The 6,000-nt window shown below is 45.7% G+C and overlaps 2 protein-coding genes across 5 annotated transcripts in view; one reads left to right on the top strand and one right to left on the bottom strand.

The window, feature by feature from the left end:
• LOC139758038 (tRNA (32-2'-O)-methyltransferase regulator THADA-like) overlaps window positions 1–6,000 on the bottom strand; it is a 390,704-nt gene that overhangs the window by 289,067 nt on the left and 95,637 nt on the right. The gene's annotated exons all lie outside the window — the stretch shown is intronic.
• LOC139758040 (cell adhesion molecule 2-like) overlaps window positions 1–6,000 on the top strand; it is a 236,261-nt gene that overhangs the window by 196,600 nt on the left and 33,661 nt on the right. The window lies entirely within an intron of this gene.

Raw genomic sequence — 6,000 nt, forward strand, 5'->3', positions numbered from 1 at the left:
CTATGATAGAAGTATATCTTCAATTCCAGTTATGCTCTATAATCCACTTATTTATTTACCTTTATAAACTTTCAAGCCACATTCATTTTCCCTTAAATCCCAACCGTGTCTCCTTTTCCATGAAAACAGAGCTTCCCTTTCCCCTGTCTATTCATTCATCATACTCCCCCATCCTTTGTCCATCAATTCCTCTTATCTGATTATCCCGTCTAACCATTCCTCATACTCCCCAATAACATGTGTCTATCCATCATACTCTCCCACTGCACTGTAGCCACTCCTCGTATTCCACCTTCTTTCCCTGTCGTTCAAAGTCTTGTAATACCCTATCCTTTACCTCTGCATGTCTCACCTATCCAGCATCTGTCTGTACGCATATTCTTGTATAAAGTACATTTTTGTTATCTTCGTTCATCTTTTCGTAAATATTTACGAATGTTCAAAGCACAGTACTCAACATACATAAAGTGTTAACAGGAATTGTGAAACATGAAGTGACAATTGTCACGTTGAACTGAAACTAGACATGACAAACGTCAGAACAAAATGAAACTTAACGCGACAAAATATTACAACTAATAGAATCTGGTTGACTATCAGTTGCTGCAACCTACAAAGTGGACTTTCACCACAACCAATTCATTTTGAATTCCTTTCAGTCGTAAACACATGAATGCAGGGGTTACTGACTGAATAATAAAATACACAAAAATTTGCCATCACATTTTTTTTTTTTTCCTCCCAGAGGACCGATGTTCCAAACAGCTATAACACAGGGAAGAGATCAGAGGCAAAGCGCCCTGTTAACATTATCCTTAACGTATTAACACCCCTGCCATCTGTTGGTGAGTCACCGCACTAAAGACGCACGCACTACTGCCATCTGTTGGCGAGATACCGCACGGAAGGTGCGTCACAGCTCCTGCCATCTATTACAGAGATACCGAACTAGAGACGTGCGCAGAATTCCTACAATTTGTTGGCGAGTTATGGCGTTAGACACGCGCGAACGACATTTTACACTAAGAAGAGAAAGTAGATTCCAAATCCGTCCTCCTCAGCATTCGCCAACGGCTCTATGGACCTCTCAAGTCTGCTCCTATCAGCTGTTCAAAGACAGTGCTTCCAAGGCCAAATTCATCCTGTTGGCTGGCAAGCAGGTGTGCGGGCAGGAGTTCCCCGGACGCAAATGGACTATTTGTGAGTGGAAGAGGCGCACGAGTCTCTTGGATGGCGGGGTTCTTACTACCGCTCCAGATACTTCTCGACTCCCTGAACACAAAGATGCGATCCTTGGGGTATGATAGCTTGGCCTCCGTTATCTCGTCATGACACCCTAAGGATCGTGCCGCCGCCGTGCTCAAGGGTTGTACCGTCGTGCTCAAAGATCGTCCTGTCGTGCTCGATGACATCGTACCGTCGTGCTACAAGACCGTGCCCTAGGATCGTACCGTCGTACTCAAGGATCATAATCTCGTGCTCAAAGATCGTAAAAGTCGTGCTCGAGAGGCTAAGGCAACAGGAAACTTTCATCAATATCCATGCACGGCACGTAACAGCAGATCCGTCATCATCCTCAGCATGAACAACACTGTCCAGTGCGCGAATGACCAGCCGCAGACACACAAACCTCCGTGACAAGGGTAGAGCGCGGCAGGAACGCCGGGCGGACCCCAGCAAAACGTTATCCATTCACACATCAAAGGAAATTCCTTTTGTTTACCCGAGAACAGAACTCACACAGGGACGATGAGACGCATTGAATCATGCCATTAAACAACCATCGCCATCAGTGTTTCGCGTCGGGACATTTCCTCCGCTTCAGGCGATCCTGTCTCCTCCAATTTTGATATATTTGCACATTCTTCATCATAAAGGTAGAGGTTTTATCTTGGTTAAGATGAATGTTGAGGAGAGAGAGAGCTAGTCTGCCAGCCAGGAGAGGAGAGAGGGAGGAACGGGAGTGGTGGGGGCAGTAGCTCTTACGAGCAAGGAGGTACAGGGGGAAAAGGCAAGTGACAGAGACGAAGCGGAGGGAGGGACGGGCAGGAGGGAAGAGCCAGACAGGAAGCCCCCAGGAGGGAGGAAGACGCACGACAGGATGAAGGAGGAGGAGAAGGAAGGGACGAGAGAGGTAGCCCAGGAAGAAGAAGAGGTGGAGGAGGAGCAGGAGGAGGAGGAGGTGGTCGTGGTGTGGGGTAAGAAGGTTTACGAGGGAGGAAGACATGCATCACCTGTTATCACAGCAGTCGGGGCAGGCCGGGCCATCAACTCTTTCAAGATAAACTATACAGAGTTCACGTGACCTTGTTAAGTCCCGCCGCTCCCGCCTGCATGAGAACCTCAACCACCAATCCCGGCAACCAGGCCATCTGAATACCACTAACGTTCCTCCTACATACATAATCCTGCACACACACACACACACATATATATATATATATATATATATATATATATATATATATATATATATATGGTTTCTGCGCATTACACATGACAGCTAGAGATTGGACGTGAGTGGATGCGGTCTTTCTTTGTCTGTCCCTGGCGCTACCTCGCTAATGCCGGGAATTGAGATCATGTCTGAAAAGTACATTGACAAAATATGGACAATCCGACTAAAGTGACGGAACGTAACAGTAAAACATAAATACAGGGCATGAAAGATTAAAGTGAGAAGAAAACAATTGTCTTACACTAAAGTATAGAAAAATAAATTTACACATGTAACTTCTCGTATTTGATGACCTGTAACATTTCACTAGTAAATTACGAATTTTTGTGGTGAACTTTTTTTACATGTACCAGTTTGGTAAACTAAACACACACTGAATACTGGAGTACTGAATATCATGAAAGTGAACATTACAATCATGTTAAAGTTAGGTTCATACTGGAGGAACTAATAACAAACCTCCTTTGTCTTAAATGGAGTTGATAACAAGGAGACGAGGAACCTTATAACATCATCAGCCAATTCAATCTCCTTGTTTGTACAACAGGGAGATGCTGGCAACCCTGTTTCAAGTTAAATATTTTAAAGCTGAAACGAGAATTTTTTTTCTTTTCTTTTTTAAATTCTGGCTTCAATGTGTATATAACCGAGGTAATCTTTTAAAAAATCATCGAGTTTCTCAACGGAAGATGAGCCTTTAGTGTTTATAAACCAGCATGTAATTATCTTATTTTAATATCAAGTGGTCATTTCGTCACTTGGAATGTCCAACTTTGGATCAGCGTGTCTGTACAGTGTACAAGATAGAGGGAGACACAGAGAGAGAGAAAAAAAAAACTCTACATCTCAGATAAAATAGTGAATGACCATTACTGACCGAGACACCAAGACATCCTCTCTCTCTCTCTCTCTCTCTCTCTCTCTCTCTCTCTCTCTCTCTCTCTCTCTCTCTCTCCATTGCCCCTCATTCCAAGTACCTCTGCCGGGGATTTCCATTAGCCAGTCCATCTGTCTGACGCTTGTCACCTCCTCCTCCTCCTCTTCCTCCCACCTTACTCAATCACAACTTCCTTTGTCTTCGTTCCTCGGTATACCCGCCTCTCCCCCGCGTGTTCGCTCGTCCATCCCGCCCCCACAACCCTCCCTTCCCTTGCTGTCCTCAACATCCAGGAAACACACACACACACACACACACACACACTTTTTCTTAATGTTATCAGTTTTCGTGCTGCAGTTGATGTTTAAAACCTCTTCTTTACGTATCATCTCTGATAGCAGATGCATCATATTCGACAATCTGTGGATGTTTACCTTCAGAAATCTGTTCATTTTTATTTCCTCTCCCACAATCCCGATGGATTATTCCCCTTTTTCCACATTCGTCTCAGGTTTTTCATTCTCCACTGTCTTGGTCCTGTTCTCTGTGGAATCCATTATTCTACACAACTAAGCCACTTTCAACGGTAGTATCTCGCCTTCTAATCCCGTAAAAGTAATTATTATCTCTCCTACTCCACACTTTCCACTCCATCCTTTAGCTCTCCCACTCCATCTCATACCTTTCCCACTCCACTTCTTCTTCTCCATCCTTTACCTCTCCAATTCTTCCACTCCATCCTCTACCTCTCCCATTCCACCTCTCACCTCTCCCACTCCATCTCTCGCACCTCTCCCACAATGACGTTATCACACTGTCTCTTCTTCCTCCACTCTTAGCTTCCTTTTTCTCCTCAGTTAATCGTTCTTCGCCTCATTTCCCTTAACCATCTTTGCATCTCTCTCCCATGTTGCTTCCCTCGATCATCAATTATCATATCTCCCTGTGTCCGAGATCCGCCCACTTACACAACCCTAGTCTGACAGCTATGTGTACCTCATACATTCTCTCTCTCTCTCTCTCTCTCTCTCTCTCTCTCTCTCTCTCTCTCTCTCTCTCTCTCTCTCTCTCTCTCTCAGCACATCCTGCCGTTTTGGCAAAATCTCCTCGTAGGTAATCTTCCCCACATTCCCCGCCACTCCCACTGCCTTCTCACCTACTCTACCACATACCTTCTTCCCTCTCTCTTGTCCCTCCCTGTGTATCTCTTCCCCTCTCACGCCCTTCCTCCCTTTCCCTCTCCGCTCCCTCGCTCCACCACCTCCCTCCCTCACCCCTTCACACCAAGATTTAGGTACTATCTCTCACATTAAAGGCATGTGTTGGAGCAAAGGCATGCGAGGGAGACAGAGAGAGAAACCCAGTACTCAGAGTAAACTGTACTTGGAAGAACCCTCTAAGGCATAGAGGAACGCCCGCACCAGGGGTGCAAGCAGACTGAGGGGCCTCACATCACTTGGGGGTCGAGCCAGAAAGATGGGCCCACATGATCAGGGGGTCCAGCCAAGCAGGTGGGCCCACAACAACTGTGGTCCAGCCATATTGGTGCCGACTGGTGGGTCCACGTCATATGTCCTCTTTAAGTACAGGGGGTTTTAGGAATTAATGTGCTGCTCTTCAAATATAGTTTGCAGACAGTTTTTCAAATAACTAACGAGCAGGTACTCTCTCTCTCTCTCTCTCTCTCTCTCTCTCTCTCTCTCTCTCTCTCTCTCTCTCTCTCTCTCTTACAGCAAAGCAGAACTGGGGTTATATAGCCTCCAAGAATGCTATGGAATACACCAAATAGGAAAATAAAACATGCACTGAACAAGTACAGAAACGTACAAAAGAAACTTTTGTATATGGCTGACATCATTCCTTAATGGACCAAGGATATATGAGAATCTAAGGAGCCTGGCGGCAGAGACACAGTATTATACATCAAGCCAGAGGTGTGGTGCGCACCACGCACTAGCCCTAGCCCTGCCTGTCAGCAAAATCTTAACGTTAGTTAAGCAAGTTCTCACAAATATATATATATACACTAGTGCCTGTGCTGCATTCATCACGTAAATCTATTAGAAAATATAAGAGAGAGAGAGAGAGAGAGAGAGAGAGAGAGAGAGAGAGAGAGAGAGAGAGAGAGAGAGAGAGAGAGAGAAGCGGTAATACACATGATACTTTGCCTCTAACCCAAGGCCTGTACAAAGGTCGTCTTGAGAGAACCGAACAGGAACAAATGGTGCAAGAAATGAGGCCGGTATTGTAAAGTGAGTTAGTGACGAGGTTAGCTAATTGTTGGGGCAGGTTTCTTGTCTTCTGGCGAGCCGAGGGGGGAAGATAATGCCCCTTCACCCTCCTCCACACATATACCTCCTAGCTAAGGTCGGTCTTTTGTGTGTGTGTGTGTGTGTGTGTGTGTGTGTGTGTGTGTGTGTGTGTACATAAAAGATTTGGTATACATACCAAGAGTAGGCGACGCTATGCACCAGTGATGCAGTGGCTGTCATGTCCCCCCCCCCTCCCTTCCCCGGCCTAATGTTGCGTTCTCTCCTCTCTGCTTCACCTACACACACACACACACACACACACACACACACACACACACACACACACACAGCACCTCGCACATACCACTCGATTACACGCAACTCACACACTTCCATACCCTTGATTCTGTTTT

Source organism: Panulirus ornatus, chromosome 29 (assembly GCF_036320965.1).
Source record: "Panulirus ornatus isolate Po-2019 chromosome 29, ASM3632096v1, whole genome shotgun sequence".
In the NCBI taxonomy this organism is placed as follows: domain Eukaryota; kingdom Metazoa; phylum Arthropoda; class Malacostraca; order Decapoda; family Palinuridae; genus Panulirus; species Panulirus ornatus.